The 23,853-nt window shown below is 29.9% G+C and overlaps 1 long non-coding RNA gene across 1 annotated transcript; it reads right to left on the bottom strand.

Annotated features, from left to right (window-relative positions):
* Positions 1-22,249, bottom strand: LOC146995615 (uncharacterized). Its single transcript, XR_015042435.1, has 4 exons — positions 22,189-22,249; positions 21,208-21,276; positions 16,362-16,430; positions 1-224 (listed from the first exon to the last, which is right to left on the bottom strand). It is a non-coding gene; the product is annotated as an uncharacterized LOC146995615 (long non-coding RNA).
* Positions 22,250-23,853: the final 1,604 nt, after the last annotated feature.

Genomic DNA, 23,853 nt, shown 5'->3' with positions numbered 1-23,853 from the left:
TCCATTTATATATATTTTTTTATTTTTAAAGCTTGTTAAAGATGAGTCTTTACAAATATCAATAATAGCAGGCAGGGGAATTCACATAACAAACAATTGGTTTTAAACAAAACTGATCTATTGGATGTCACCATATGTTTACTGAACTATGAATACAGGTCATTTTTCATTACAAAGTGATACACAGAAGCATCTTTCTTCTTTTTCTGACTTTCTTTATTTTCCTAGAATGAATTAAACAAATTAATTAGCATGTGAAACATAAATTTAGGAACAACAAATTAAAAAAAAAAAAAAAAAAAAAAAAAACAGAAAAATAGCATCTGAATTAATTCAAAATAAATGACAAATAATTCAGATCTTAATTTTTTAAAATTTATTTATTTAATTTTATTTTGTAATATTTCGATTCACATGCAATGGACTGCATGGCGATGACAAGAGGGTACAGTTCTCCCTGACACATTACATATCTAGCATTATTTTATGAATGATTTCATTAACAGCAAACCATCATCATGAAGATTTGCAAGAATGTAATGGTAAGGTACTATGCAGAGTGAAATGATATTCAGTGATATAACTCGCTTCTGCTTCACAAATGATTAAGCCATGCAGCAGCAATATTTTATTCTGTACCTTCAAGGCATCCTAACGGCCACTTTCAAACAATACTAATATATCGAAATACTGCAATGAAAACGAACACATGTCAAAAAATTTATGCAAAATTTATTGGTTTATTGTCAACAATTTTTCTAATACTAAATTTTTTTAAATAAAATATTTCAGAAATTATGACATTAATTAGAGGTCACATAAATATTCAATATGAGCCCTGTTCATAAACAATTATAAATTACCACTAGAAACACACAAGTAAACGAGTTGGTTTTTTAATCAAAATGCACAAGTTAACTATTGTTTGCAAATATAACCATAATCTGACATCATAAAATGAAATAGATAGTATTAGAGATTTCTTAATCAGACTCACAAAATGAAATATTCTATAATGATATCTCAAACTAAAACATTTAAAACACAAGTTCTTTATGGAGTGTGTTTCATCAGATTTAAGAAAATAACATGTGATGTAACCGCTATTGTGAAATAGTCACAGCCACATTCTTTATTATTTACTATTAATTTAGTTTTATAATGAGATAAAATGAAAAACCAACAGAGATAGATAACATTGATAATTAATTTACCTTAAAACTGTCGTAACTTTTGCGAAAATAACATGATGTAATTTCTATTGTAAAAGATTGACAGTAATAATGTTAAATAGTGCCTTCTTTACTATATAACCTTCATTTTGTTTACAATTACAAAACTACACATGAATAAACAAAAAATTTTATTTTAACATTTAATTTTCTTTAACATTGTCGTAACATGATGTGTATGTTTCTATAAATACTATTACTGATCTTTAACTATTAGTAACTTATACTATTAGTAACTGAAGAAAATTTCCTTTGAAACACATTTATTATATATATCTATCAATGATATTTTTTTAAAGAAACTTATTTGCACAGGTACACCAATTTCATACTATGTACTTACTGTCACAAAAGAATACATACATTCATCAAACAACTTAGATTTGCATACCTACCAATGTATAAATAGGTAACTAAATGCAATGAATAAACTTCTGAGACATTAATTTATATCTAATCAAGAAAATATACCACAATTATTTAAGTTTCCACAATATATTAGAAAAACTCACACTTGACATGCGACAAAAGCCTAAATAGAAAAAGAAAAATACAGCATTTACTCTCCTCAAATGAATAAAAAAATAAAGTTAATAGCTTGTGCATCCACCTTTTTAAACCTCTACCCAGTAGCAGCTCACGGGTTAGTTCTTTCTTACAATGGAACATAATAGAACATAATACTGGCTACAATAATTAGAAATGGTCTATTTTTTACCATGCATTTAATTAACTGTTCCCTATATTCATGCAGTAATAATTCGAATCTCAAAATTCCATCTAGTAGCTGAGCAATGAGGTATCCTATGTCTAACAATTTTATCTACAATAGCAAAGCTCTGTGGACAAAAAAATCAAACAAAAATTTAGTTATATTAACTCAGGTTGCAAAGAAGAAATTAAAGCCTAAAAAGATGAATTTAAAGGCATTTAAAATTAAGCTATTAAATTTTTATTGCCATTTTGCACAACCTATTTGTGTGAATAAGTATTTTCCTTTATGATATGCTTGACAAAGAAATGCAGAACAAAATTAAAAGTGGATCCAGATTTCTGGATAAAACTATGTGAAATAAGGCCAGACATAAAGAAATTGATCTCAATTAAAATTAAAACACATTACGCATGGTTAAACACATGCGCATAGTGTGTTTACGCATGCATGTTTAACGTCAAATGGACGGTATAAGCTACACTAAAATTATCTTTACTGATTATAAGGCATTTCAATTAATGTTACAGATTGCACTGTTCATTAATCTTCTAATTGGATTCGAGTTATTATTTTGGACAGACAGTTAGGGCAATTTTGTAAAAATTCAGCTTAAACTTTTGATTATGTCAAAAAGAGTTTCCAATTCTGGAGCTGCCAAAGGATGTACAAAGAGAAACCATGTTTCGATGTCCATAAAAAAAAAGGGGAATTCCTGCAAAAAATGGATAAAGGAAAAAGGCATATCCGCCTCAAATTGATGCGAGGAGTATGGCATTAGATGACACAAGAAAAAAGAAAAAGGAATTTTTTTGATTTTTTGGTGGAAGCATCTTAAACAACTTAAAGAAATATTTATTAAAGTACACAAACATTAAGCTTTTTCTTTCTTTCTTTCTTTTTTTTTTTTTTTTTGTAAATTTTGATACCCATTACATCATAATTGCTCTTTATTTCATAAATTACGGTTAAATATTTTTATTTATATAATTTCTGCATGCCATCTTACCAGATTTAAATTGATGATCTAAAATCCGGAAAAAACCATAATCCAGAATCGCCGAAGTTCTGACTTTGTACTGTATTCCTATTCACAAACTGATAAATGGTCAATGTAAGATGTAGTGGTGGTACAGAAGTTTTTCAATTTTTATTTACATGGTACGTACTACTGAAAAGGTGAAGAATGCTGATCTATGCTATAGAGAATCTTAAATGATGATGCTAAGTTAAAGCTATAGATGCCATAATCAAATAAAATAATTGCAAAATTTAAAGACCATTAGTCATTTCAAAGCACAGCTTGTCGTTTGGAAAATTAATTCTTCCGATACGCCCAGTTTCGGAAAATATAATAAATGGTAGTACCAGAAATGCAGTGTATAAACAAATGAAATAATTTGCTTAAGGATGAAAAATTTCTCGTTTGCAAGTGTGATTTGACTTCAAGATTGCTGTTTGCTTTTTTACTCTATTCGGTTTCAGACCAAGAACATTCAAAATGTAAAATATAAACTAAAAGATCATTTAGTGTATGTAGATTGGAAACACTAATATCATAGTAAAAATATTATAATATGGAACTCGATGTCTAAATGCATAATACAGTACAAAGTACGAGATGTGGATATCCAAAATCCAGAATGATATCACATTCAGACGTTGAAATCGACAACAATTTTCTTTTTCAATGCTTTACGCATGCATACACATTTAATTTTTTCCCCTGTACATTCCTGATTTTTAATTTCCCTTCGGCACTAAGGAAATACCTTCTTATTGAGGAAACAATAATTTACCAAAAATTTGTGTGATCAATAATTTCGCTCTGTTGCTGCATATCTCCGTAGCAGACATCTCAAACCATAACAAGCAAACATTCCTATTTTTATAAATACTATTAGTTTATACCATTATGAGGACCTGGCAAATCATTATTTATTACATTTTTCTTTCGTCACCAAATGTTTATAAAAATATGACAACTTGACTAATGAATCATGCAGCAATGACCAAACAATGTGTTTTATATTAGCAAAAAAAGTGTTGTAACCTTTTATGTTAAAATTATTACGCCTGGCAGCGATTACAAATTAAAGTCAAATGCGCTAAGAAATATAAACGAGAAAAAATTTATATCCATATGCTAAAAAGATTTTTTTAAATAAGTGCTAAGTTTAATTTAGAGCTATTTTAATTAAGATTATCTGATCTGTTTTTCACATAAACCCAGAACTGGCGCCAGTGCTTGTATGGACGCATGGGGCGGCATAATTTAGGGAAGACACTATTTAGGGAATATAGGGAAGCACCGAGCAAAAAAATTAAAGCATGAAATTATTTTTAGAATTTAGGGAAAGCACTAGGATCCAAAATTTATTTCAAATTCAAACTGTCGAACGAAAACTGAAGTCAGAGTTGACCTCTTTGTAGAGACTCCAGCTATGAATCCTTTTATCACAAAATCTGCCCAACTCCGATTCCAACTCCACAGACCTGTTTTAATTTTATAATTTGCACATGCCATCTTACAAGCTTTAAACTGGTTATCTAATATCCGAAATCGGCGAAGTCCTGGTGAGTCCAGATCTCTGTATAGGACTTTGTACTGTATAGTAATTTTGTATTACTAACATTTATTTTTCTCACTCATCTTCCAAACTGTTTACAAATCAAAAAACAAGAAGATTAAGTATTTATACACAAATTTCCTTTTACGTTTCGTCTCTTAACTGCTGGACAATTTATTTTATTTTTTTAACATGCTAAATATTTTTACTTCTGATGTTGTAAACAAAATATCCTACATATCAAATATTCATGATGATCCTCATAAGTTGCTTAACATTATATTCATTTCAGATACTAAGTTAAATTAACATTTCAAACAGCTGATACATGATTCTTCATAACTAACTTTAGACTAATATAAGGATCTTTCGTGAAAAGAAATAATGAACACTGTTGTTTATCCATGTAACAGAGAACCTCGCGAAATAACTACATGGGAAATGATAAATTAATTTGGAAAGGGAATTTTTATTTATATAAAGGTCATTTAAATGAAAGAGGCATTGCTGAAAGAATTCTATTTGAAGAGAAAGATGAGTGTGTATGCCCCTACAGAGTACATGCGATCATCAAATCCCACAAGATGTGTGTGTGATAGTGTTGGAGTACGTTAAAAGGCATGGTTTGCATCATGGATGCCTCCAAACATTGACAACGCGCAATCGTACAATTTTTAATCAGCGGCAAACATGAGCGGTTCTGAAATCTATCATCGAATGCAAATGTGTGTAGCATGGATTGTATGAAATGCAGGTCAGTATTCTGGTGGTGCAGGAAGTTTCGTAGTCAAAGAGTCAGTATGGGCAACAGGCTACGACCTAGTCAAGCACACGTGATGATTGTGCAGGAAGAAGTTGCAGATGTGGACCATCTCGCTAAAATGAATCAGCGAATCACCACTCAAGAAATAGCAAAGGAAATATCTATAAACATAGAAAGAGAGCAAGAAGCACTTTGATTCAGCTAGTAAAGTCATGTTAACGCGCTTCTCTGACATTGACAGCCCATTACTGAGTGAGTAGCTACTTTCATGCGCAACTGTCAATGCTGCCACATACTGTCCCACATTGTAGAAACTGAGACAGAATATCAAGAACTGCCAACATGGCATGCTGTCATGTGGGTTAGCCTCTTGCATGATAATGCTCATCAAAATGTGGCAGTGGCATGTCAAACATTGTCACAGCAATTCTATTGGGAGGTTCTTGAACATCCTGCTGACAGTTCAGACCTCTTGCCATGTAACCACATCATTGGTGATTTGTTGACGATAATGAAGTCTAAGCTGCCATAAAAAATTGGTTCCATAGCCCACCACGGAGCTTCTTGTCCAGGTTGTTCATCGCCTCATTCACTGATGGGACACTTGTTTCAACAAGGTGACATTGTCTAGCCTATCTGTTAGGTCTGTATTATTTCTTTTGTATACTAATTGATAATAATATCAATAAAACATTTCTCAAACCGACTGTAGTGCCACTTTCATTTGAATGACCTTTATATAATTCTTTCTCTTGGAGAGCAACAGCAGCAAATAAAGTAGTTCCTTTTCAGTAATGTTTTGAAAGTTATAATCTTGTTTTGTTTCCTATGAGGAAATAGAACATCTGTACTGTAACATCTCCATTCTTTTTTCCACATTAAATTTATTTTATCTTTGCTCATTTTTGTATTAAAATTTTTTTTCCATCATTTATGAAGTGTATTGTATGTAAGTCAACAACAACTGAATTAGTTTCTATTATATCATTTATCAGAAAACAAAAGAAAGAGCCACAACCTGCAGAATATACAATTGAAAGAATTTGCCTGTCAAGAAAACATTTTCACAACACTAAGGAAATTTTCCTGTATTTTTCTATGCTGTGCATCATTATTCTGGTAAATGGTCCGATATTGAGCAGAGAATCCAGTGAAGTCCCAGTAGAACATGTTCAAGAATTGCAGACTGCTAACAGTCACAAACATTTACAACAATAAATCGTCTCTGTTGTAGATGATTTCAGACAGAATTTTAAAGATTGCTCATTTAATGGCAAAATTTTGGTACTTTATATTAAGTCTGCACAAAGATGTTTCAGCAAAGCTATGGATAATATCCATTCAATGTCAATTTAAAAGTTGACGTTAATGGATGTTATGTAAATTTAGCATTGCCATACTGAAAATTAGCATTTTTAGCATAAGGCCAGAAGCAAATTAAAAATGCAAAATGAAAACTGAAATAGCATGCTGAAAACACCGAGGTCATAGAAGAAATTCTAAATATTATAGAATAATGCATATTCATCATGATCCTGATAACATACCACACATTAGCAGAATAACTAAAGCTGGTCAACACTAGAAGATCATCCCAAGTTCAATCATTAGGAAATGAGAAGGCCCACCAGTGGTCGAGCGAAAAAGCTGATGAAAAGTACACTTACATGAAGTTTTAATGGTTTTCCTATGTGTAATTGGGGACAATTCTGAAATAATCCATGGACTAATATAAGGATTTTTTTAAGAAAGGAAATATTACAAATTGTTGTGTATCCACTTAACAGAGATCAGATTAGCTACCTATACGAAATAAGTTTGCAATGATAAATAATGAGTTTGTAAATGCATTGCGAGGAAATTTATATTTATAAAATTTTTCTCACAGAATTTTCAGGTCATCTAAATCTGTCAACAAACTACATCTTTTTTAGTTATTTTTTCAACTTTATGTTTGCGTTTGTGTTAGTCAAATTTGTGTTTGGGCATGGAAATGTAAAATGTATTTTTTTTGTAATTTCTCTCTTTTGATGTTTCTTTTTAAACATGTGTGAAATGAAATGTGTCTGAACAAATTCATTTAACAAAGATACTGAAAAAGCTAAAAAGTTAAGATAAAAATTCACAAGTGCTTAACCATTATACAATGAAATTTATAAAAATACAGCAGCTAAAAGCAAATAACCAAATATAACTATATTTCTGTAAAAAAGTTGCAGGACACAGAAAACAAAATGCTGGACAAGAAATATCAGAGGATGGGTTGACATTTCTGGTTATATTGATGGTCAATAGATTAATGTAACAATTAATCACAAGCCATTCGATAAAACCAATAATAAAGAATGGAACAAAGGTTAAAAAGTTATAGAATAAAGCCTTAGAAATGGATTTTAAACTTGATGGCATGGCCAGCTGGAGAACATGGCCTGGTTAGCTACAAAGTGACATAACAAAGGTCTTTCCATGATTTTCTTTCCTTCAGATTTGAATACGGGCATTTTGCTCAATGCAATAATGCATGATAATTAAATGCCCAGAGGATTATGAAAAAAAAAAAATATATATTAACAAAAAGGTGGTTTATTCATTTGCAAATAGGATTAAAATTTGCAAATTCATTACAATAACAGATATTAGTTTAAGAAATATTCGCGAAATTCTGGAGAACAGTTTCTCACTCAAGATGTTAAAAGAATCATAGAATCTTACAAAACTGAAGTAAAAGATAAAATACTTTCTAATTGCACTAGATGAGGTAATATAATGAATCAGGTAATTTTGTATCACTATTTCCGAGACTGAATCAGACAAAGCTTAAATGGTATAACCAGTACATGAATTTTTAAGCAGTATCATGATGCTCCTTCAACAGGACAGTATGGTTCTGAAGAACATAATACAAAATTTCAGAAAAAGAAAAAGAGAAAAAGTATTATTTATAAGTAAAGTGCAAATACATTACAGACTAAACGTGTGGGTCTAACTGCTACAAACATTCAATTTACTCTACCAATATATGGTCAATGCCTTAAAATACTTGCTATTTATTTATTTGGTTCACTACCTGAAAGCAACTATAAGAAAAAAAAAAATAAATAAATTTGAAGATTGGAACACAAAATGGATGAAGCTTTCCCCTTTACCCACTTTATCAAGGAGTTTATATGTGCAGTCATTAAATATTCCCATTGATATTGAATTTAGCGGATCCGCAATTTGGAACACTTAAGAAAATATATTTGTTATTAGGGGCCGAACGGTTCTTTCAGATTTTAAAAGAAGGAAAACTTCAATTAGAAAATCAACCGTTGATATACCAAGAAACAGTTTTTGGATATATCACGACTGGTGCATGGAAGAGCAACTCAGAAGTAAATTATTGTGGTTTAGTTCTAAATAATGAAGAAATAGTTGAAGAAAATTTGCAAAGATTTTGGGAAGTTGAATCCATTGAATATATCGAGGATGCTTTGAATGAAGATGAAAAATACTGTGAGAAACATTTTAAGCGTACTCAGTATAGGTAAAATGATGGAAGATATGTAGTTCAGTTACCCATTAGGGAAGGTGTATTACTTCAATGATTCGTCACTAGTGTTAGCATGGATTAAAAAGGAACCTTATCAACTAAAGACATTTGTTGCTAATAGAGTATCTGTTATTAGCAGAATGACTGTTGTTCATGAGTGGTACCATGTTAGCACTCACAATAATCCAGCTGATTTGATATCACATGGAGCTGAACCTACAGATCTTCTTCATAATGATTTATGGCGGTATGGACCAACATTTTTTAATAAGGAGAGTTTCTTGACTAAGCCTTGTGAAATAATTTTATCTGATATAGCTGAGGTGGAATATGTGAAAGAAATCAAGAATTATGACTTAGTTAATCTAAATGTGATTTCCAATTCCCTTGTTTTAGACCATATTATGTTTTAGATATATCATTAGTAATAACTATATTCGTATTGTTCATGTGATAAGTTTTGTATGTAGATTTATAGCCAATTGTAGGGGAAAAAATTAATAGGTTCTCTAACTGTTAAAGAATTGAATGACGCTGAGAAAATCATGATCAGGTATGTACAATTACAACATTTTAGCAAGGCTACTCTATCCTTAAAAAATAAAAATCGTGTTTCTTCCAAGAGTAGGTTAAAATTTTTATGTCCATTTCTAGATAATGATTGACAGACGAGAATCGAAAGGAAAGTTTGTTTTTTGAGAATTATGAGTGTATCCTTTTAGAATAGTGACGGCTTTAGAATAATGATGCTTTTAGATATGTAGAACAATGATGCTAAGTAATTACAAGTGTTATTGATGTTGTAATGATTTAGATATTGTTCCTTTTTTGTGTGAAATGTCAAACAAAGTAATTTGAGCAAAATAGTGTCAATTTTAGATGAGTTTTTGAAACCAAATTGAATAGTCTACCAAAGCGGTGGACCAGAAGTGAAGAACGTGGATCATAAAGGTAAGCAACCTTTCTTCATTTGCTTATCCAAAATTTTGATTGATCTGTTTTTTACTGAATTGTAATGATATATTTAATGGTGCCCAAAAAGGGACCGCCGAAGTAAACTATATTGAAGTGAAAGATTTAGGAATGTTTGAAAAATATCTCCTTTTGATTTCAGAAGTTTATGTATGATTTGAGAATACTGATTTGTAATTTGAAATATTTTCTATCTTAAATATTTAAACATGTCTAATAAAATAGAAGAATTAAAGAAAAGGTGAACTGTTGTTTGGAGTATAACAACAAAGTTGATAAATAATTGTAAAAAATACCTCAAGAAACAGAACATGATTTGTGTATTCTTAATGAAAATATTTATTTATCATATTCAAAACATAACAGCCTAAAAGAATTATCTAAACAAATATAAGAATTATTTGAAGCAACTGAATATGAATCGGAATTTTAAACTTGTGAAGTTCATTCTGAGAAAATAATTTCTACGAAATCAAAACCAACATTTATGTTAAAAGAGAAAAGGAAACCTGAAATTCCTGTTTCAAATACAATTTTATAATATTGTGAATGATATTTCAAATTTTTCTGTTTCTCATTCAAAAATTTAATTGCCCAAATTATCGACTAATAAATTTAATGGCGATTCTTTTAATTGGTTATCATTTTGGAACCAGTTTGCCAATGGGATACATCAGAATAGTGATTTAACAGATACAGACAAATTTCTATTTTTATCAGGTGCTGCTTGTAATGCTGTTAGTGGTTTTGCCATTATCAAGTGAAAATTATTTTGACACAATCGAGTTACTTAACCCCTTAACTGCCGCGGGCGTATATATACGCCTTGCTCAGCCAATGCGTTAACTTTGCGAATAATTTTAGGTGTAGCAGCGCAAAGCAAATGATAGCAGTTTGGAAGGACGTATATATACGCCTGGCGCAGTCAACGCATCGGCTGAGCAAGGCGTATATATACGCCCGCGGCAGTTAAGGGGTTAAAACACGCTTTGGTCGAACAGATTTAATTATAAATGCACATATGGGAAAACTGTTACATTTAGAACCTGTTAGGAATGCTAACAACATATTTGCATTACATAAGTTATATGATGATATAGAAATACAGATAAGAAGTTTGAAGTCACTTAATGTCACTTCTGGCACATATGGCACGTTATTGACATCAGTTTTATTAAAACTAATTCTGAATGAATTGAATCTCGCTTTCCAAAGAAAAGGGAAATCTAAAGATAATTTTGATGTAAGCAAATTATTAGAGTTCTTAAAAACAAAAATTGAATGCCGCGAATCTATGCTACAAATTCAAGATAAAATAAACAACCATACTTCGAGAGCCACTTTCCTAAAGAAAAATAAAAAATAAAATTTCTTTTCAAACAGCTGCTGTGTTAAAGATTTCAATTAAGAGTTTTTTCAATTAACAGCTGCCTATTTTGTAAGGATTCAGAAAAAGAAAAACATACTTCCAATGTTTGCCCGAAGTCTGTAGCAGACAGAAAGGCGTCAATTCGAAAATTTGGAATATGTTACTTATGCCTTAGAAGCGGTAACCATTTGATGAAAAATTGCTTTTCGAACATACAGTGTGATTCATGTGATTGGAAACACAATATCTTAATCTGTAACAGAAATGGTTTAGATCAGAAAAAATCAAATAAGAAGGATGTCAATTTAACAAACAAAACATGTTTAGTTAAAGTTTTATTACAAAATTTAGTAGTAAAAGTGCGTGGAAATGGTCCAGAAAAATATTGCCGGTTTTTAACTGATTCTGGGAGTTAACGAAGCTATGTATCTGAATTTTTAGCTAATGCTATGCAGTACGAATGTATTAACGAAAGCAGTGTGATTCATAGCCTGTTCAGAGGAACCAAAGTGGTTAAAACTCATAAACAGTTCATTGTACGCTTAAGTAGTATTACAAACGATTATCAATGTAATTTTAAAGCTTTTGATCAAGTGAAAATTTGTTATGATATTCCACAATTTAACATCAAGCCTTATTTAAATTAGTTAAAAACCCATAACACATTTTTGAATGATGTTGAAGGTAGGCATAAAAAATTGTTGTTCGAGCATTCTCCTTCTGAAATTCATATCTTCATAGGTGCGGACATAGCGGGAAAATTGTTTACAGGGAAAATAAAGAAGTTAGAATGTGGTTAAGTTTGCACCGAAAATTATTTAGGCTGGAGTATCATGGGGAAAATTCCTATAGAAATGGAAAATAAATATGATTATTCTTATGCATTTTCTATGCTAGTATCAGATAGTAAAATTTCTGATTTATGGAAACTTGATACTCTTGGAATATTAGATCCTTCAGAAAGTCAAACTAAAAGGGGATTAGTGGAAAAAAAAAAAAAAAAAAAAAAAAAAAAAAAAAAAAAAAAACAATGACACATTTTCTTTCTAATGTGAAAAGAGATGAAGAAGGAAGGTTTCAAGTTTGTTTACCTTGGATAGAAAATCCTTCCCCACTACCAAACTATCGGGAAATAACAGAAAAAATATTAAAGATCACTGTAAAGAATTTAAAAAATGGGTTTTTTTTTTTATAAGATTATGAGGCAATTTTTAAATCTTGGGAAGATGAGAAAATAATAGAGATTGTTTCTGAGGCCGAAGTTAATAACCCATCTCATTATTTACCTCACCGTGCTGTTATTCGAATGAATTCCACCACAACAAAAATAAGACCGGTTTTTAATGGATCCGTAAGAACTATGATGCCTCTTAATTTTTGGCAAGTGCTAAATTTGAATTACAAGAGTGGGCATATAACTATCCTTGAAATGAAAGGGATGCCTTTGTTGTTGAATCCATTACAGAACAGTCGAAGCTTGATAAATTAAATGAGAATGAGTTTTTAGATGACCCTTGCAAAGCTAAAACGGTCAACATTTTGAGACTTCTTTTGGATTAGCATGATGACACATTAAGTCATGATATTAAGGGATAAAATCAATTGAAAAATAAACCTGTTACTAAAAGAACAATTTTGTCTGAAATTCATAAAAGTTTTGACCCTATTGGATTCACCTGCCCTATAATTTTAATTCCTAAAATTCTGTTACAAAACTGCTGGGAATTAAGAGTAACTTGGGATGAAGCACTTCCTGAAGAAATTCAAAGGAAACACAGTCAAAAGTCATTAATTCAGACACCCATAATCCGGAATGATCTATAATCCGGACCTCAAAGCTACAAACCTGTTGACGCATGTGCGTAAGACCTTTACGGCTGCGAATATGCGTGTGCGCATGCGCATTTAATGTATAACGGACGGTATAAGCTAAGCTAAAATTATCTAATTCAGTTAAGTTTGCAGATTGCGTTGTTCCTAAATCTTCGAATTGGATCCGGCTTATTATTTTTCGCAGACTGTTACAGCAATTTTATAAAAGTAAGCTTGAACTTTCAATTATGTCAAATAGAATTTTCGATATATATTTAATAATATGTAAAGGATCCACAAAGAGAAAGTATGTTTCGAAGTACATTAAACAAAAAGTGGAATTGCTGCAAAAAATGGATAAAGGCATAATCCTTCGTTTCTCTAACCATTCCGAAATCTGTTTATCAATTTCATGCTGATCTGCGGCGGGCAGGCGGGTGGGTGGGGGAAATGACACGGCGCGCAATGAGTTGGAAGTTGATCTGTCAGCACTATCCTTATCTTCAGGGCAGATGTTTTTCTTTTATTTGGCTTATAATTCCTTACTAAATGTAGTATTTCATCTCGATACACTCCATCTTTGATATGATTTAAATCAAATTTCTCGTCATTATAATTTGCTTCTGATAGTGAAGAAAGTGACACAGAGGTTATTGAAAACGAAAAAATTTCGATTGACAAAATTAGTCGGTATTCTCAACACAGCAATTATAAGACTTAAACATCGGAACTTTGTAACTGAAGAAAAAATTATGTCTGTTTATAGAATTAAAGAGAAAGTATTATCGCATAAAACAAAGCAACTTAAACAACTTACAATGAAAGAAATGTTTAATAAAGTAAACAAATAAATATCAAGCTTTTTTTTTTTTTTTTGGTAAATTTTGATACCATTTAGATCATAATTGTTCTTTATTTCATTAATTACGGTTTCATATTTTTAATTTTATAATTTCTGCATGCCATCTTACCAGATTTATACTGATGATCTATAATCTGGAAAAATCGATAATCCGGAATCGCCAAAGTCCCGACGAGTTCGGATTAATGACTTTTGACTGTACATGAAATAGAAAAATGATGCAAATCGTTTAACAAAAATAAAAATTTCCCAACAGATGATGCTTAATATTGATTCTGAATTGAAATTATACTTTCATATATTTTGTGATGGATCCCGAATGGCATCTGCAACTTGCGTTTATTTAAGAAATGAAAATGAAACTAAAGTTTTTTGTCATTTTGTTCAAGCACGATCTAGAGTTGCTCTTCTACAACCCACAACAATTTGTAAACTAGAATTATTAGCTTGTGTCGTTGGTGCAAGATTCATGAAATCTATAAAACAAGATTTGACAGAAGAAAATATACCTATGCTTTATTGGACAGATTCAAGGAACACATTGTACTGGATTAAGAATGAAGAAAATTTGGGTGCATTTGCTATGAACAGAGTAAAAGAAATACGAGTCCTTACTAATCCCGATACATGGAATTATGTTCCTGGAAACTTGAATCCTGCAGATATTCCATCAAGAGAATGTTCTGTTGAAACTATTAAAGCCAAAAGATGGCATGAAGGTCCAGCATGGTTGCAGCTGAATCCAGACTCTTGGCCTACTTGTGATATTTCTCCTGACAAAGATATGATTGATTGAGAAATAAGAAAAACAGTTGTATCCTTCTTAACAAATGTAGATGAAGGATTTTCGCATTTCTTACGAATTTCTTCTTTTGAGAAAATAATTAGAGTTACAGCCTGTATAAAAAGGAGTATTGATAACTGCAGTTTTAGGTAATGCCTCACTGAAATATGAAGAACTCTCTAAGATCCTCTGTGAATGCGAAAATATCTTAAATTGCAAACCATTAACTGATGTTTCTGAGGATTTGGAACTGAAACCCTTGACACCTGCAATGTTTTTTCATGATCTCAAAGAAAGTGGCATTTCAGATCTAGACATCATTGATGCCAAATACTTACAAAAAAGGTATGCATATCAGATGAAGGTCAGAAAAGATCTAAGAAAACGGTTCAAAACTGGAAAATTTTGGACTGTTGTCACACACATTGAAGGTATTCTCAATTGCCGTGAAATTTTACCTTTATAAACAGATGCAAATGACTTTTAATCCTTAATGCTGGGCCATTTTTTTAATTTGACGTTCCATTACTTCATATCCTGAAACCGGATTTGTTTCATCTTACAGATAATAGACTTTCTAAATGGCAGATTATTACTAGGTTCTTTCAAGATATTTAGAAATGTTGGCAAACTGATTACTTGAATCATCTCCAACAATGCACCAAATGGTTTATTAATAAAGAAAATTTAAAAGCAGGTTTGCTAGTTGTGTTAAAGGAAAATATTCTTCCCCCATTTCAATGGTCTTTAGCTAGAATTCTGGATGTTTTACCTGGTAAAGATAATAACAACAGAGTTGTTAAAGTGAAAACATCAAAAGGTGTGTATATTCGATGTATTAGTAAATGTAAATTTATTCTTAAAATGTAAATATTATTTGATATTATATTCATGATGAAATTACCTATTAGCTTTCATATTTGTACTGTAGAATTAGTTGTTCTTGAATTATTAAATTGTATGTGTGTTTATAATTTACATATTGAAATTTGGAATTTCAATGGGCGGTTGCATGTTAAGTTAGAATACAGCCCCACGTATTGGATATAGTGAAAAACTGGCTCTTGGCAATCTGGATTCAGCAACATGCCATAGCATGTATTAGATCTGAATGTAGTTAATTACTGTCAATAAATTTGTTCTTTTGCTATAATCATCACTTTGATTACATGCCATTTTCGTCCTGTTTGATTTATCAAATATCATAAGCACAAATATGTTCAGTGATTGTTAAACCAAATAATAATATAGGGTTTCGGTACTGAGATTTTACCAGAAAGACTCAATATATTACATATCTGCACGTTATTAACTTTAAAAAAATTTTGCTATTAAATTTTGTAAATGCATAGAATTGATTTAGTCAAATAAATTTAAAAATAGAAAAGAGAAAAATTTCATAATGGATTGGAAGATTTTATTTTTCTAAAAAAAAAAAAAAAAAAAAAAAAAAAAAATAACAAGATAATAATTTTGAAGAGCAATTCTATCTGATCTTTAGAACATTACTGCAGAAAATAATCAGAGAACGATACAAATCAAGATCATGTTTCCATTCATGATGCATAAATTTCACAATTTAGGGATCGGACATTATAGATTTGATAATAGTGATGATTCTGAAGGAGGAAACACGAATTTTTATTTCTAAATTCTGAGAGAACAATGCAAACAAAAGGAATAATGAACATTTTAACAATTTATCACCTTTATAAGAAGAAACCAGAGAGGAAAATAATAGAATTAAACATACCATACATATTGTCCCAAATCCTGATCTTCACAAAAAGATATTGATTTAGAATATTTTCTTCTCATACAACTACATAATCAAAAAGGAACACATTAATACATCATGATAAACTGATTAGCATACAGAATATTTAATTAGAAGCATCAGCTTTTTTAAACTACAATTAAACATCTATATGCACTTTCTTGAATTTAGAATATATGTAAAATTTAGCAAAGTTCAGGTTTTGTAATAGGTGAATGCCTATCAATCACTAATCTTATTTGCATATTTTTGTTTTGCCTTTTCAAACAGATTTAATATCATTCTATAAATACACATATTAAAAAAATATTACATATTCTATCATGACTACATTTATCACTTTTGATGCTAGTAATTTCAAGGAATATCAAAATTATTTCCTATCTATGAGAATTGAATAAACTGATTAAACATCTTATAACCTACATACTATAAGGCAATATTAAGTAAAGCTTTCTTTAAGTAGATCAAATTAAGCTTTTTCTAATCACATAAATCCCATTTTTACACCATTTCCTATTTAGTCATGCGTTCATCTTCAAGAATTTTTATTTTTAGTACAAATATATTATGATTTTAGGACAATTCACTGCATGGGAAAATTCTGGCACAAATGCAGAACAGATATTAACTTATGTACATTGTGATGTAAAATGAAAACTTGTTATCATTCAAATGTAAATTTTTTTTTTTTTTTTAAAATTTTAATTTTGCTATCTGTTTTGTAAAAGTTAAGTCTTCTTATATTGTGTATGATAAATTTTAACCACACATTAACAGGTGATAAGGATTTGAAGTAAAAAATAGCATAGTGAATTTAAATAGTTAAAAGTTACTCTCCAGGTAATGTTATAAAATTTAATGAAAATTAAGGTTAAAACATTAAATATAGTTTCGAAATGGGGCATTGTTGAGGTCTAGTGTATTTAAGTGATTATCATGTAATATTTTGGTTAGCAGGTAGTTGTTAAAATTTTTGCACATTTTCACATACACTGGCATACATTATTATGTTGGAGAACACAGATGAGAAACTGAGTTCAAAAGAAACAAAAATTTATAAAGTTTTTTGTAAAGGGCCAGCGCAATGTACAAATGTTACATGCTTGTTTGCTAAACTATCTTTAATTCAATATGCCTGGAAGATGAGATTGAAATAAACTCAGATGAACCAAATATCGGTTCAAAAAAATTTTTAACTTTTGAAAAAATTTTAATTTTGGCTTAGATATTTAACTTCATGATTGTAAAAGTTGAATCAAGTTTTAGTTGATAAAATACTTTAATTTGGGTGGGAGAGAATGTAGATAAAGTTACGTTAATTACAGAATTATTTATAATTTCAGCCCTTACTATAATTCCTCCTTTTTAACTTCCTCACAAAAATGCACATTTGTAATAAGTATTTAAACTGAAGTTTTGAAGTTTTGAAATAAGTACTTAAATTGAAGTTTTGTTGTATTTGAAGTTTTGATTATTTGCTGTTGTGGTTTCTCGCTGCCGACACTTTAACTTTTATGCTCCTGTAGAGTTAATGATCCAACTTCTAGTAATATCTAATTACGTAGTACTTGACTACTGTTGAATGTTGGATTTAATATAAACTGTTCTTTTTTATTCTCCATCCACATGAGTTGTGGAAATTTTAGCAGAAGAGACTGCCCTTGTATTCTAAATTCTGTTCAAATACACAGGATATTGTTAACCTTCTACAGACATTCTTTAAACTTCTTCAGACATAACGATAATTCGCTTCCTGTCTATTACAGTTATTACACTAAGTAGCATTATCAAATTAAATGTAAACTTACAATATTTTACAAATGTACATATTGTATAGTACATATATACATATTGTATAGTAATGTTTATGTTCATTTTCTAAAACTTTTTGTCTACAAAAGGCATTTCAAACACTGAATGTTTGTATGTTTCTCACTAAATCATTCTGAAGTGCATAAAATTAATCTATATCATAATATTCTAGCACAAACTCAAAATAAAATGTGTTATATATTATCTGTACTCATCAATGCTGCTTTATGTTTCCATCATAATTTTTTAAATGATCAGATCGAAATCAATTGCTTAAAGCAGAAGTTGAAGCTTTCAGATGTAAGTAAAATATAATTAATTACTCCATCTAATTAATTCATATCGATCCCGGAAGACAATAAAAATCTAAACATTCTTGCATAACTATAATTATGCTGTTCAGAACAATTTATTATAACAAGAAAATTGAAGGATAGTTTCAAATTAAAATTACTACTTTATCCTACCCTTCTTTATATTTTATATATAAAACAATAAACAAAATAAATTAATAATTAAAATTAAGTAGCAAATAACTTACACTAGTTGTAAGCAATATGCCACTCAGCCATAACAATGTCCGGATTCTGATGCCAAGTGTCATCATTCCTGTGCCTATTTAGCACAATATTACATACACACACACACACACACATATATATATATATATACATACATACAGTACGAAGCCCAAGATCTGGACATTATCCAGAATGATGTAAAATCTGGACCTCAAAGCCAGCACCAACGTTTTATTTATTCATTAGCATGTGTGTATGCTTTACGCATGCACATTTGATTTCCTCTCCCCCTGGTAAAATAAAAAATGTGGAGTCCTGATTAATTTCACTTTGGCTTTATATAAAATACCTCAATATTTAAGAAAAAATTATTTTGTTATAAATTTGTACGATCAGTAAATTGGCTCCGTAACTGAGCATCTGATTTGGAATACATCTCAACCCCTAACATTCTACATACATGCATCATTGATTTTACTACACCTATCAATATTTTATATCACTGATACCAAACTGATGAATCATTATTTATTACATTTTGCTTTCATCACCGCATGCTTAACAATGCATGACAGTATTCAGTAATGACTCATGTAGTGATGCCTAAACAATTTTTTTTTTGTGTGTATTAGTAATTGAATAACAAAGAGTATGGTAACATTTTATGTTGACATTAAGCTTGGCAATAACATATGCATGCTTAAAATTGTTGACAAGAAAAATTTAACAAAGATTTTCATATGCTAAAAAAAATTTTTGATAATGATACTCATATGCTAAAAGATTAAATTTAATGCTGTTTGAATTAAGAATAATTGAATTCTTATTCACATAAATGCAGAACCGGCACCAGAGGCCTATACTGGGCAGCAGATTTTAGGACCCACAGAGATTGCATTAGGCAGTAAGATATCTAGCGTTGGCCCTCAAAAAGCCTTATGTATATGTGGGAATTGATTTATTCAAGACTCAGATAAGACTGAAGCATCTACAAGAAATAGGTGAAAGTATAATAAATAACCGAAGTAATACAACTCAGGCTTAATTATCTCAGTGTGCGATAGAAGCAAGATACAATTTAGCAGAACAACTTGTGTTTAGTCACCAATCTCATGATGCATAGCCAAATATTAACCTTATTTTTCAAAGCAGGAAGGGTAATTATTCCTTTACCTATGCAAAAGGAGACCCTAAATTGAATTCATGAGGGTCATTTTGGTCATGAGGGTCCCTAAATTGAATTCATGAAGGTCCTCATGAATGTATGTACAGAAATGTCGTGAATGTATGTAGAAAATGTACAGAAGGAGCTAGAGAAGTTTTGTTTTGGCCACTTATGAACAAGCAAATAGAAGATAAAATTTCAAAATGCGCTATACGTAATGAATACCAGAGCAAAAACATAAGAGAGCCTATGATACCACACAAAGTTCCTAAATTACCATAGTATAAAGTTGGAACAGATTTCACTAAATTACCAGATACTTGAATCATTGATAATGAAGGGGACAATGAAATTCCAATTATAGATGACAAGGATAGTTATCTTTAGGAAAAAGATATTACTCTGAACAAATATGTAAACTGGGAGGATGGTTTAATTACTTCAAAACTATTCACAGCTGAAGAACAGATTAAAAACATTTTCAAGGTCAGCATTTAAATACCAAAAAAGATAGAAAGTGAAGCAGTTTCATCTTTCTTCTAAAATGCAATATATCATACAGAATAAACTATTAACCATAATAGCCATTAATTTTTAAATACATATTTCTACATTTAAAGGCTAATGGCTTAACTTTTAGATGCATCCTTATGTGTTTAAAACAAAGAAATTGTGTTGAAGAATCATGGTAGGGGAACAAAATAAACTGCTGTATATAATTCCCAAAAGCACAAGGAAGAGTGTAACAATGAAATTGTATAATTAATTTACTCAATTTTCTGCAGTTTGGTTATGAGAAAGCCCACTTAAGGCTAACTGCCTAAGGGTAGGTATGCAGTCTTGAAAGACTTTCTCAGGAAAATTACCTTGGATACATTCCAATTTTCTGTCAACAGGATTGTTACTAAAGCTAAACAATTATATTAATTTCCAGACATTAAATGATAGGTGAAGATTTGCATAACAGCCTGCTTTGAATGCCTCATTGAAAGTATCCTAAGGGGGAAACAACAAGGTTTAATACATCACCACAACATCTTGTAAAATACCTGTTATTATTCATAAGTATTACCAGGAAATAACAAGGTAGTTTTGCTATGTTTGCACAAAAAATTAATAGTTGTTACTCAAAAAACCATTAATTAGGTTTTTGAACTTTGCTTCAATGGATTATTAATTATTATCAAAACAATCAATAGATAAAACAAAAAACATTTCATAGAAAGAACAACAATAAAATAAAATAAATAAATAAACATTTTAACAATTTATCATCTTTCTAAGAGGAAATCACAGACAAAAATAAAAGGATTAAACATACCATATATATTGCCCAAAATCCTGATCTTCACAAAATCACAGTGATTTAGAACATTTTCTTCTTTTACAACTACATAAACAAAAACGAACACATTAAAATACATAATGATAAACTGATTAGCACACAGGATATTTAAATACAAGCACCAATTTTTTAAACTACAATTAAACACCTATATGCACTTTCTTAAATTTAAAAAATACGTGAAATTTAGCAAAGTTCAGGTTTTGCGATAGGTGAATGCCTATCAATCACTAATGTTATTTGCATGTTTTTGTTTTGCCTTTTCAGACAGATTAAATATAATTCTATAAATACACATATTAATAAATATATTACATATTCTATCACGACTACATTTGTTACTTTTGATGCTAGTAATTTCAAGGCATGTCATAATAATTTTTCTACCTATCGCAATAGAATTAACTGATTACACAGCCTACATACTATAAAATAATATTAAGTAAAGCATTCTTTAAGTAGATCAAATTAAGCCTTTTCTAATTACATAAATCCCATTTTTACACTATACATAATAAACAATTCACTTTTTCACTAAATCATTCTAAAGTGCATAAAATTAATCGATATCATATTATTCTAGCGCAACCTCCAAATAAAATATATTATACATTATGTCTACTCATCAGAGTTGCTTTATGTTCCCATCATAAATTTTTAAATTATAAGATCAAAATCGATTGCTCAAAGCAGAAGTTCAAACTTTCAGATGTACGTACACGATAATTAATTACATCCTCTAATTAATTCATATCAATCCTGGAAAACAATCAAAAGCTAAACATTCTTCCATAACTACCATTATGCTGTTCAAAGCAATTTATTTTGGATTTAAAATGGAAATTGAAGAATACTTTCAAATTAAAATTCTTATTTTATCTTACCCTTTTTGATATTTTATATATGAACAATAAACAAAATAAATTAATAATTAAAATAAAACAGCAAATAACTTACACTTGTTATAAGCAACAGGCAATGTTACACTCGAAGTGTTCAAGGGTTTGCTCACAAAATGGTGCAGAAAGAACTAGATTCTGTATTAAAATTAAAGTATGGCTGCAGCTCAATAGTTTAGGCATATTTCAATATGCATGCATATTACCTTGCTTAAATTCATAAATATTATGGAATGTCATATACATTCAAAGGATTTAACACTCATGAAAAAGACTAATAAAAAATAAATCACGAAACCAACTGAAATAATTTAAAAAAATTATTAGATAAGGAGCAATTTAAGATTAGCCCCCTCCAGGAAATTACTATTAATTTCATTGTCCATTAAACGATTTCATCATCAATACGGATAACTCTGAACCAAAACTTCATTCAAACTTAAGTATTTATCTCTGCAAAGACTACTGATATTAATATCAATAATTAAATAATGTTACGCAGAATAAATAAAAGATTGCATAATGCATAAAATTGCAATTATTCGATATGGTGGCTTTTCAAAGTCTTGACAATATTACACTCAAGTTTAGGAAATAAATTTATATGATCATAGGATTATCAGTAAAATTAAACAATTATACTAATTTCGAGACATTTAAATGATAAGTGAGGAACGTAACATTTAATATGTAATAATTTGTAAATAGACACATTTATTATTTTATAACTTGTGATTGGTGACACTTTTGGGTACATGTAAAAAATAGAACTATGCTGGTGTTGCAGTTCGTTAAAATATATAATATCCTATGATTATAAATAATTAGTTTAAATGTTAAAAGTGCACCCTCTTAATTTTATATGGTGTTAGGAATGTTTTCCTTTCAAATTCAAAAGTTTAAAACCTCCAGAGACGAAAAAATTTGATGGAAATTGTGCTTCAAACTTACAAAGATGGCTGCAATCATTCGAAATATATGAAGTAGCCAGTGGATTACATAACAATGAAGAGAAGGTAAGAGTTAATACTTTTTTTTTCATGAAATAGGAATTTACAGTCTTGAAAGACATAATACATTTCCTACAGAAGAAGGTGAAGAAATTAAATTAAATTATATTAAGAAACAATTTGCAGAATTTTTGTATACCTAAGAAAAAATTAAATATGAAGGATATTTATTCTTTACTATAAATCAAACTGTGTCAGAAACCATAGATGAGTATGTAAATGACCTTGGAAATAAAGCTAGAACAAGTGCGTTTGCACAGTTAACGGACAGTCTAATAAAGGATAAAATTGCTTGTGCTATTAAAGATAATCTAGTGAGAGCAAGAATATTATATGAAAATTTAACACTAGAAAAAGCTCTAGATATATGCAGATCTGCAAAAATAAGTACACATCAAATCAAAATCGTAAACTACGAGGAAACAGTTGTAAAATTAGCGAAAAAGAAACTAAGTAAACATAACAAGAATACATTCATATAGGTAACTAATGAGAAACAAGATATAAAAGTTTGTTCGAAATGTGGAAGACCTCATGAGTATCTAAAGTGTCCAGCACATAGAAAAATCTGTCATAAGAGTAAAAAGGCAAATCATTTTGCAAATAAGTGTAAAAGCAATAAAATAAAAAATGAAGGAGTCAAGGTAAACAAATTAAATTAATAAATCATGACTCTGAGGAAGAGTTAGAATTTTTCTAGGTACATTTAACAT

Source organism: Stegodyphus dumicola, chromosome 8 (assembly GCF_044657685.1).
Source record: "Stegodyphus dumicola isolate Sdum_Otavi_A_Nest chromosome 8, ASM4465768v1".
NCBI lineage: Eukaryota > Metazoa > Arthropoda > Arachnida > Araneae > Eresidae > Stegodyphus > Stegodyphus dumicola.
Note: the sequence above shows the minus strand (reverse complement) of the source record. Positions and strands in the feature narration are given on the sequence as shown.